The sequence below is a fragment of the Clupea harengus genome, chromosome 13 (assembly GCF_900700415.2).
Source record: "Clupea harengus chromosome 13, Ch_v2.0.2, whole genome shotgun sequence".
Taxonomy (NCBI): domain Eukaryota; kingdom Metazoa; phylum Chordata; class Actinopteri; order Clupeiformes; family Clupeidae; genus Clupea; species Clupea harengus.
In genome coordinates this window covers 12962970-12975469 of record NC_045164.1, presented here as the reverse complement: position 1 = coordinate 12975469, position 12500 = coordinate 12962970, and positions in this window count along the sequence as shown.

Here is a 12500-nt window from a genome sequence, read left to right as displayed (position 1 = left end):
AGGAAAACTCCTCTCCACACGCTCACAGTACTCCCTTCCAGCCTCCACCCTGCCAGAGTACACCCCACCCCACCCCGGCCGCCCCTTCAGCTCCCCTCTGCCAGCCACATTCCTCGCCCTACGTAAATGTTTACCCTCCTAATTAAAGGTCAAGCACAATTGCTCAGGTCTGAGAGAGCAGAGAGGAGGGAGGGGAGATACCAGGGATGTGTGTGTGTGTGTGTGGGGGGGGGGGGGGGGGTCACACGTATGTTTACAGCCACAGGGAACAAACTGGCAGTGTGTTTTGGGGCGCACAGCTGCAGTTGACAGATAATCTCTGCTCGCGTGAGGCCCAACAACTGGAAACAGGTGTTTTTCCTTTACTATCACCGTGCATCTGCTAGCCTAGCAAGCTAAGAAACCCCCCTGTCAACGCTCGGGTTCAGTCCCATACTGTGTGGGCAGGCCTGCGGTCGGCGCTATAAATCAGAGGGCTTGGGTGCTGCCAGATGGCTTTTGCGAGGGCCAGAATATGGCCACCTGCTTGGGCTGATGAAATCAAGAGTGGCGCTGAATCTGGAGAAGGTCCTACAACGACCCACGACCCACGTCCCGACCTTTAGCTGGGGAACCGGCGCCGGATCTGGGCCGGATTCTTACAGCCGTCTGGGAAAGACGGAGACGAGGAGCAGAAGTACAAGCGTCAAGCCTCAGGGTCCGGAGCCGTAAATCAGGAAGACGCAGGCAGATCCCGAAGCCGTCGGCACAACCACGCTCCCTGCTCATGAGCACACTCTGCACCTTAGGAACGCTTGGTACGCTCGACGGGGGAAATATCTGCCCACCGCGCCCAGCGTTCCGTGAGGATTCCATGGTAATGAGAAACAGGCCAGGGAGCGAGCAAACCGCTCTTCTTCTTTTTTGCACTCTTGCTGTCGTCCTTCACTCTCTCTCTCTCTCTCTCTCTCTTTCTCATGCATTCTCTACATTCAGCCTCTCTTTCATTCTCTCTCTCTCTTTCTCATGCATTCTCTATATTCAGTTTCTCTCTCTCTCCCTCTCTCTCATGCATTCTCTATATTCAGTTTCTCTCTCTCCCTCTCTCTCATGCATTCTCTATATTCAGTTTATCTCTCTCTCCCTCTTTCTCATGCATTTTCTATATTCAGTTTCTCTCTCTCTCTCTCTCATGCATTCTTCTTTCCCTCCCCCCTCCCCAATTCTTCCTTTACACTTTTACTGTTTCAATAATTCTGTTTGATTTACGACATCAGGAGATATGATGATGCTGCTCATTCAGTCCAGCGATCATTGTTATAACTGAACACAAGACCATAAAAATCAGCTTCATTAAAAATAAAGTAACGTAAAGTAAAGTCTCCACCCTTCCTCTTGTCTTCTGAGCCAGCAGCAGAGGTGAGGAGGTTCACTCCCAAGCACCACTCTGCACCACCCTACGCCAAAATAACCTCTCAGTCTCCCTCTCAGCCCCCCCCCCCCCCATGTCCCAGCATAACCCTTCTATACCGTCCGCCCAGGTAACTTCACCCATTCATTCTCCCCGATCGATGCTTTTACATCTCTTCTCCTTTTCAGCCTCTAGATTTTGTACTGCTGCACTGGACAGCAGAACACTGAGCAAGGCCAACAGTGAAGGGTAATGAGAAGAGATGCATTCCCCTACCCCACCCACCCCAGCCCACACACACACACACACACACACACACACACACACACACACACACACTCACACACTCACACACACACACACACACACACACACTTACACACACACACACACACACCTCAGCCATGTGATCTAGTCACGCACCCACCCCCCCAACACACACACACACACACACACACACACACTCACACACACACACACACACACACACACACACACACACTTACACACACACACACACACACACACACCTCAGCCATGTGATCTAGTCACGCACCCACCCCCCCAACACTTACACACACATTCTCCTCAATGTGAGAAATGAGGGCTGTTCTGTGGGTTCACTAAGACTTTCTCTTAGGAGATTCTGGCTTTAAGTCTTTAAATCGCTAAAGTGTCTCTGTGAGTGGGATGCGATTGCAACTAGAAAAAGAGTAACTGAGTCATCAGATCTACGGCACCATCTGTGAAGGACACATCATCAGGCAAGAGAGGGGATAATCCAACACTGATAGAAACTAGTCAATGCTGCCCTACACGACTGTCTTATATTCTGTGTCTAGACTTTCTTTAGAGCGGCTTCTTAATTTATCCAAGCAAGAGGGTTTTAAAGGGCCTTTTGTCCATACATGGATCTGACTAAAAGATTTACGATTTAGTTCCAACGACGCCGGGAGGTCTCACTGACACCAAAACAGTCAGATTCATGTTCTGGTGAAAGATGTGTATCTTTGAGCCAAACACGAGTCTATATGGAACTTTTTCGCAGATGAAATGGTTTCTGTCCAGTTGCCCCTACAAAGGAGCTCCTTAGTAATATTTAAATCACTGCGTTTTCCTGGTGATTCACGTGAGTCTGAAGTGAGTGTGCAGATGTGTGATTCTCTCTGTGTGTGTGTGTGTGTGTGTGAGAGAGAGAGAGAAAGAGAGAAAGAGTATGCTGTTTGCCATGGTGCATTAGTAACTAAGCGTGAGAGTGTATCTTTGTGTGTGTGTGTGTGTGGGGGGGTGGGGGGTGTTCATTGACCTGTACCAGGTGTGTGAATCATCTGGTCCCCCAAAACAGACTCATCAGAAGCTCAACATCCAAGAATAACCCCCCACCACCCCCCACCCCCACCCACACACACACACACACACCCCTCCACCTCTGTCGCATCCCCCTCCCATCTGCCAAACAAGACCTGCCAAAGGGAAACACACAGCATCCTCTGCCTTGGAAACAAATCTGTCGAGAAACGCTATCCCAGCAGTGAATAACCAGAAGAGAAGGAAAGACGACACCAGGAAAACATATCAGAGAGACCTAGGACATATTGATTTCCTCTCGGGGATACGGAAGCATGGACCCTTCCCCTGACAAGCAGAGCGGTGAAGAACAGAACATGATGCAGAGAGAGAGAGAGAGAGAGGAGAGAGAGAAAGAGGGAGACTCAGAGAAAGACAGTGACAGACCCACAGAAAGACCTAGAAAGAGCTGGAAGTCAGAGAGTGAGCCAGCAACTCTCGCCCACGTTGTGATTCTTCGAAAGTGCCCATTTGCGTCACTGACTTCCCTAAACATGCGGCCGTCCATTAGCCCTGACGTGAGGGGGACATTTAAAGCAGCCTCTGACGGCATCCTGGGACACACTCCGTCACCGCGGCAGCCCGAGCTGTTAGGTCACACTCTATCATTTCACACCCTCACATCACATGCAGGCGGGCTGATTGCTCTTGTGCTTCAGCTGCAGTTATGGAGGCCCGCGAGGAGAGGAGAGGAGCAATCTGGAGGCCGTGCTGTAAATTCAAACGCTTGCGCATCTCAATGAGGTTCTAATCAAAAAAAAGAAGGAAAGTCATATATTTCGTTTTTTGCCCACTGCATCTGCTGAATCACAGTATTCATTGTCGTATGAAATTACATTTCTCTATTCTCATTTACTCACCAGATGGCAAATTCCTTTTTAAACGAACAACAAAGATGCGGGCGGAGTTGATTTAGAAGTTCTGTTTTCATCTCTCACGCTCCCTCTCTATTTTTTTACCTCTCTTTCTCCCACTCCCTCTCTCGTTTTACCTCTCTTTCTCCCAATCCCTCTCTCTCTCCTCCCTAATTCTTCGATGTCTTTTTCTTCGCTTCAGTCGCTGGCATTGTGAAATGAATCAAAACAACCACCTGACAAGCAGCCAATTAAACCCTGAAGAGCCGCCATGGCTCTCTGTAACTGCACTGCCCGACTGATTGATGGGCGCCGGGCCTGTGGTTCCTCAGAATCGCTGGTGCTGGGCCAACTGTCACAAGGTTGGCCAGGTTATTGATGGGCCTCCACGGGGCAAACTCACCCAGGCTCTCCCAGTCTTTCCCAAGCCACACTGCTGCCGCTGCTGCTGCAGGGACTCGTGGAAGTGCCAGAGAGATCCCAGTGCCAGAGTAGGGGGGTGTTCTCTTGGAGGTATGGGTTCTGATCAAATGTTAAATGTTTTTGATTGAATGATTCTTGTATGCTTTCAGAAAAATATAAACATTCAGTTCTTTTTATATAGGAAAACCGATAGCCAAAAACCAAAAAGAACTCATCAGAGGGTTCCCAGTAGAACTTTTAAGGTCTCTTCCATGGGAACAAACCAACAATGAAGACTCAACGATTCTAAATGGTGCCTTTTCCTGAGTGAAAAGGATCTCAAATTGTGCCTCCAGAAATCCCCTCCAACCAGAAGGTTTCACAGGAGGTTGGTGACATCGAGGCCTTTTACACAGCAATTTCATTTTTGTGCCGTCATTCCGCCTCAGTGTTCTGTATGAAAGGTAGGTACGGAGGTGGAATGGGGTGTCATTGTTGTTCTGCCTCTGTGCCGGCAGCTGAGGTAGTCACCGAGGCAGAACGACAGGGGTGTGATGCAGCCTAGCAGCCAACCAAAGGGAAGCAGGACTACTGTGCTGTCACAACACACACATCTGACATGATAACCATTAACATGATGCACAACAACTTTGCTCGAGTCTGAACATTGCTATAAATGTGCACGGCTTGCAAGTGCCTGCTGTCACTAAGTTCACCTGTCATTGTTTTTGAAAGTAACAGGTAGGCTTCTTTATTTCTGACACTACTCGGAACTCCAACATGATATTTCCCAGCTCTGAAATTCAATGCATTCCAGCCAAATGTAAACACAACAATGTTATGATGATTCATCAGTGGATTTTTCTTCTATCTGCTGGCTATCATTAATTAGGTACATATTTTTTTCTTGTTCATTTTGACACACATTCAAAAAGGTTCTTCACCTTTGATTATAATCAAGGTCTCTGTTAGGCTCTGTTAGGCTCACTGCCACATTGATAACGATGTCAGATTGATAACGATGTCACATTGATAACGATGTCACATTGATTACATGACGTACCTCACTGAAGCTGGGGATATTTTTTGTTGAGTCTGAGCCACGTCTTCAGGTGGCGTTTAGTGCAATTTTCCGAATTGGCAATATCCGAGTTCCAAGTGGTCTCGAACGCGGCGTTATAGGTGAGGCTTGATGTTAAAATGCACGCCTCTGGTTCCGCAACGCCGGATTGCTCCGTCATCACGCCGCCTCTGTTTGGTTCAGTATAAACAAGCGAAGGCGGCATAAAGAGGAGTCCTCTGAACATGATTAATGCGGAATCTCAGGCTAAAAAAAGACTACTGACTTCACTACCATCCCACTGGCCCTTACATTCACTTATCACGCTCTCACCCTCCCACTCAACCCTGAGATTCAACAGAGAATCCAAAGCAGTGACTCTATCAGTCACTTTTGAGTTCTATATGCAGAAAAAAAAAGCCTGCGGCCAGGTTCCGGTGAGTTCTAGAGTGTCACATGAAGATCACTCCAAAGTCATGTGTGTGTTTATCTGCGTGTTTATCTTAAGTAACCATCTGAGGCACCTTAACTGTGGAGATTACAGACATTATCCTTATTACATAACCCTATAAAGAAGACCACGAGAAGCCTGCAACAACAGACATCTGAATCTGAATCTGTCTCCCCTCATGGTCAAAGATTTCAATTCAAACTCTACTCATCCAGAAGCACAAGAATATCTCTCTTATAAAATAAGATAACATAAAATAAAGTATTAAATATAAGTATTAAATATAAAATACACACTACAGAGGCCCTTTCTAGAGTGATTATTTCCTAAGACGCAGCCAGGGCTGCAGGGGGAAACGCACATGAAAGAAGAGTGATTCCCTGAGCAGGACCCCTGCTTCTCTGCTTTCATTTGGCCTGTGAATATTATTTATGACCCAATCAGAAAAAGGTCCCATTTTCAATCTAGGAAACAGCAGCGTTTATTACCAGTGGGCAAAGGAGGAGGGACCGGGTGAAAGGGAGGCATCTCCACAACAAGAGAGAGAGAGAGAGAGAGAGAGAGAGAGAGAGAGAGAGAGAGAGAGAGAAACAACCTTCACTGCCTTGAAATCTTAGTAGCATGTACAGTAAGTATCGCACAGACAAGGGAAGCACCAGGCCTTAGAGGTTCACAGAGGGAGGGGGACATTTTGCCTCGTAAACTCCGGTTCTGTGGAAGTGCCGGGGCGACAGACTGCCTCCCCGCGGTGCACGAACCATTAAATAACCGTGAAGCGACTCATTGGCACAGACCTCGTCAGGGAACATCCCCCCACACACAACATCTGTCTGAGTACGACTCTAATCTCCGCCGCAGCTCACTGTCTGGCTGTATCAATGCGATTCGCCTGCAAAGCCTCTCTCACACACACACACACACACAACACTAAACTGTGACACTGTAAGAAAAGCACAGCACAGAGGTGCTCTGAAAGTGATTTCAGTTTGGCTTGTTCTACTGAAGGCGGAAATTCACATTCTGATGCCTGAGTTCATATTTCTTCACTCTGCACACCGTTCTTTTCCATGCACAGACAAGTTGGATGTGATGGGTTTTTTTCCCCCCCTTTTGCTCAGCAGAGAACACAAAGCACTGGGGGGGGGGGCTGAGAACTGCTTTGGGATGAAAAGCATCTGCTAAATGCATAAAAGTACATGGGAATGGGAATGGGAATGGATCTGTTCTGCATGCAACCCAGAGGCTGTTGCCAAAAGCACAGGGCTCAGGCTAGTGTTGGTCTAGGGGTGGCTGAGAAAGCGATGTGGCTGGGCCAGACAGAGGGGTTAACCGCTTGAGGAGTTGGCGGCGTGGGGGTGGGGGTGGGGGTGGGGTGGGGTGGGGGGGTTTGTGCAGCCGGAAACACAACCCAGCAGCTGTGTCTATCACTTGGCTCCCCACATTCCAGCGTTACTGCGAATCAGCAGCGCAGAAAGACAAATGCAGAGGGGGGACTCTTCGCAGGGAGGGAAAGCACAACTGAGAGAAGCGTGGTGTTTTCAGCGTGAACAACATCATGACAGTAAGCCTGTGATGATGAATGCGCATGAGAGGTAATGAGAGCCGTCCTGTCTACCCAAATAGGGTTTTTTAGAGCTCTCTTAGCTTTCCTGTACACACACACACACACACACACACACAGCGTGAGTGCGTACACAAGGACATACACAGACATACTTACTCACATTCACACACATGTATGCACACACACACACACACACACACGTACACAAAACTTTAAGGGGATTCTGGCTCTGTGAGCAACTTGGGTAAACTGCTCGCGCCGCGATAAGGGACTCTGTCCGCACGGTTAATAAGATCTTAATATAGAAGAAAAAAGCCTTTTTGTTCTGCTAGTCTTCCCTCCCTGAGCTCAGACAGTGTGTAAGAAAGAGCCACCAGGTAGAGTAAGTGGGTCAGATTTAATCCTGCCTGAACACCACTCTGGGAAGCACAAAGCTCAGTCAGGAAGTCCCTTAGCACCTCACTCTGCACTACGCCATGGTCTTCACCAGGAGCCCACGTCAGCAGCATGGAGCTGTGTGCTAGCACTGTCAAGGTCACTGGTTCAATTTCTACTTGGGAAACACATTCCCTGAAATGGTGTAATGCCTTAAGTCTGCTGTAAATCATTGAACATAAAGGGTTCTGATCTTGAAAGCGCATATAACAAACAGCCATTGAATCCCTTAACTGATGGAACTTGTAAGCCGTGGAAAAACCATGTCTTTCTCTCAGTACTAAAGACACCTAAGGCTATACCGTTGTTGAACGATCAGCGCATCCAAATAACAAAGTGTGTGGGGCATTTGTCAACGCCGTTTACACGGGGGCATGTCATGCGTTGAGCTCAGCTGGAGTCAACGGTGCACATCTGGAATTGATCGGAGGCCATTTAGCACAGCTGATGTTCTCTGTTGTGGACTGGCAGTGCACGGGGTCGTAGAGATGTACTTCGGCCACTGACCAATAAATCAATCCAAGCCCTCAGGACGACATGGAGACAACGGAGAAACCAGACAAGAACATGCTGACGGAGCGCTAACCGTCAACACTAAAAGTGGTAACCTTTGTTTGCCATGTCACAAATGAGCCAGGGGTGCGCGCGCACTCACACACACACACACACACACACACACACACACACACACACACAAGGTTACACACACCATCGTCACACACACATGCAAAAATACAGACACCAAATCAGATTACATAAGAAGTGACACTTAATTAAAAGGTGACATTGGCGAGCACCACAAGCAATACATGAAGGGTGATTACGATGCAGAACAGTCAAGCAGAGCCTGTTGGGCTTTCCCACGCACTATGTGTTTCCAGACCCAAAACACAATCCGGACCTCATAAATCATTTTGCCACTTAGAGAAATTCGCAATGTTTTCAGAATTTGTTTTAAATAACGTCACTTTTTCTTGCCTACCTGCACTGAGTGTAGCCCTCTGTAAAACAGAAACGCCAATGGAGGAATCTGCGAAACATTCCACGCTACTCAATGTAAAAGTATGACTTTCAAGTCAGAGATTTATAGACCGCTGGCAATATGTACATCATGTTCAGTAGCACTGCAGTAGCATCCCAAATATTTTAATGAATTAAAGACATCGACTTCCCAACTTTCATCTGTGGACATGAAATTGGCTCAAATTGGTCTTGCTCTTGATTTTACAGCGAAGCCATGTGTTGTACACTTTGCATTAGTTCAGGAAATTAAAGTGGCTTGCAAAATATTTTCCAGAAAGCACACATCCAAGCGAAGCAAAGTTAGAAAACAGTTAAAGCAATAACCCTCTTTCTCGCGCCCCATGCAAGCGTACAGTGTGATTAACAATTCAACTGTGTTTACATTCCATAAAAGTAATAGCTCACACACTCGCATTTCAGATGAATCTGAGCCAGCAATCATGCATTACTTACTAATTACATCACTTTTATATTCAAGAAAAGAGAAGCATGTTACGAAAAACTTACCTTCTCGGGACTGTACTTCGATAAGGACTGGCAGCAGTGCGATTATTTCCGAAACCGGGTAATTTTTGCTATACTTTCTTTAATCAAGACACGTGCCAGTACAGTCCAGCTAACACATCATATTGTTGAACTTCTTCTAGAACCTTTCACGGTTTTATCCCCGTTACAGCCGACGTGGTCTGACGATACGGGACTTCTGCTGGCCCAGCGCGCGTTCTGATGGAAGAGATCGCAGCAGACTGCCTCAGTCGCTGCTTCCCGAGACCCTGCCCCCCATCCGCGAGCATGTGTGTGTGTGTGTGTGTGTGTGCGTATGAGTGTGTCACTGAATGTATGTGTGCGCCCGCCGCTGGCAGAGCGCGCGAGGCATGCTCTCATCGCATGGCCAGCACTCATCTGGAGCGACAAGTATTCGGGCAGGGGAGGGGTGGGGGGCACCAAGGTAGGGGGAGGACGCGCTTTAACGACCGGCAAGTTACTCATGTCGGTAAAGGTTAATAGATACATCATGGCCTTTTAGCATGTTTTCTGAATAACATGACAAAAATAGTGCATTTCACGTAGCAATTCGCATGGGGCATCATCATCTACTATTGTTAGCCACACTGAAATGAATTATGATTTTGCTTTTCCTCGAAGATTCGGTAAAGGTCATATATACCTTCTGGCACGACGTCACTAAGTTTACATGGGGCGCCGAACTAAACACTAACCTGACCATCACAGATGTGTATTCACCTTGCAGGGCCGCCGACAAAAGGAGCCCATTTGTCCATGGGCACGACGCCACTGCTGACACCTGTCTCATTCAGAAAAATCCTCTCCTCTCAAAACACCATCTGCGGCCACACCGACTCGCTGCCCTGTGGAGTAAGCACGGTGACTCATCGACTTTGAAATAAGAGACGTCATTGTGTTAGCGTGGGTTCGAGTTACAAGGGACGGGAGAGACTAGTTCTGTGTATGTGCGTGTGCATCAGGTCGTATGATTTGTAAAAAAAAAAATTGCACTAATCACAGTGACTGATTTTAGCCTCAGCTTCAGTACACCTGCTGCTGCATCACTCGTTCCCAGAATAACATGCAGCAATCAAACATAAGCGATTAGAGCTTCAACCATGTTCACTTGTGCTAGTAACAGTATGACAATTTTACAGTGCATATCATAGATGAACTCCTGGTGACCTGTGCCTATAAACCCTGCACATCATTTTTTTGAGTTCCTGCCAAACATATATTACACTTCCCACTTCTCATCACAGTCTCTCTCTCTCTCTCTCTCTCACACACACACACACACACACACACATACACACACGCACACATTTCTACACACATTCACACACAGTTACACGTTTGACTATTTAATTCATTTCCATGCCTCTCTTCTTTCCTGTGCCTCCCCATCCCCTCTTTATGGCTGCTGTGCTAATATGATCCGCACTGGAACGGAAGAGAGAAAATGGGCTGTCCTCAAACACATCTCCATAGGTGCTACTTCACCGGCTCCATTAGACAGGACAAAGTGGGACGAGCGTCCGAGGGGGGCCTGGCAACATGCGGGATATTCCCAGTTTAGGAACTGTATCAGGAAGCAGTAAAAGTAGGGTAGAGTCTCAGCACTTTGTGTGTGTGTGTGTGTGTGTGTGTGTGTGTGTGTGTGTGTGTGTTTGTGTGTGTGTGTCTCTCGCTCTAGTTCTTTTTTCTGCACTGCATATATTAAAAATGGATTCCTTTGCTAGCTTGAATACAAATATTCCCCAACTTGTTATGGATACATTTGAATATACATTGTGTATGTGTTTGTATAACATATATAGTACAACATATACATCATGTCAATATAACAAGCGCAGTGTTAACGTAATATCCACCTTTTGTGGATGTATATGAAAGAGAGCAAGAGAGAGATTCATTTTTCTGTATCTCAGAAAACATAGCCACATACTTATTGGAATTTTAATTCAATCTGTGGGTTTTTGGTGCATATGAATATCTGAAAATGAGTGTGAGCTTGTACGCGTCTGTGTGTCCACACGTATGTGTGTGTGTGCATGTGCGTGTATGCGTGTGCTTGTACTGCTTGTGCATATGTAGGGTGGGCCTAGACTTCCTTGTGGCTGTCCTGGCCACCCCAGACTCCCATACTGCTGTGCATTCACCTTTAACCCACAGACCCTGCGTGACATGCTTTGACTGAACAGTGTGTGATCTGTGGTCTCAGAGAAACCGTGAGAAAAGCGCAGGGGGGGGTTGTGGTGAAGAAAGAGGGGGGCAGGGTTCCAGCAGTCCAACAGAAAGAAGTTCACCCGTAAAGTAAATCCACTAAAATGACCTCTCTCTAAGGAAACAGTACAGTTTCATACAAAGGGGCCGGCTTCACCATGGCTTTAGAACACTAATGTATTAGACATGTACGATGCAGACCACAGGGGGAAAGAATTCCAAATGTGGCTCAGGGAATGATGGAATGGCTGCAGCTTCTTGGACAGAATCAGACCTCATTCTCGAAGAAGCCGCATTTGGAGTGGAGAGTCTCCATGGAAAACACACTGTAGTCCCTATCCGGGAAACTAGCCTGCAGTGCTTCCAGGAAAATAAACTTGGAAATCATGAATGAAAAAAAAAATGATAAATTGTTAATAAAGGTTTGTTCTATTTTGTTATTTGGTTCCCTTTGGTTTCTCCAAATACACGCTTCACGACTGCTCAAGCAAATTTCATATCCCCCCCTCTGGAGATTCCCACTGTAGAGACAATTAATGCTCAGCCATGTGTGGAGAATCTCAAAGAGACTCAATTAACCACAATTGAGAAAATGATATGTGTGATTATGGGTCTTCAGTTGAATACTTCAACATTTTGTGACTTATAAGCAACCTCGCTGGCTTCATCTGACTCCATGCTAAACCAATAGGAAGGCCGCGCTGGGAAGCCACACAGACAGGCCCAGAGCCCATCCTCATGAGCTGTTGCTCTCAGCAGTGAGTCTTTTTATGTACTTCTTTTTATTGGCTTTAGAGACAGTTACGCCACTGGGAGCTCAATAAAAATGGGGAAACATTAAACCCACACAACCAGTAAAACAAACTGGATAATAACAAACCAGGTAATAATAGCATAAATAACCTTATTATTACTAACATTTCTATTACTATTATTAGTATCATTACTCATAATATTGTTGCTGAGGAGTTCCCCTTCACCTAAAATGATTCTATTAATCTCTATTATTTTTTAATTTAATAATCCACGTTTGTAATTGTCCCTTTTGTATTTCAGTTAAAGGTAGTTAATGTTTCGTGTCAGTTATTAAAAAAAAAAATGAATTGCCCTTAACCTAGCTAAATTAAATCCCATTCCCTTATTCAAAGGTATTCAGGAGATCCAGTCTTGTCCTAATGAGCAGTGGCTTGACTTAAATGAGCCGGTCAGTGGACATTCTCTCAAATGGATGTTGTTTTGGT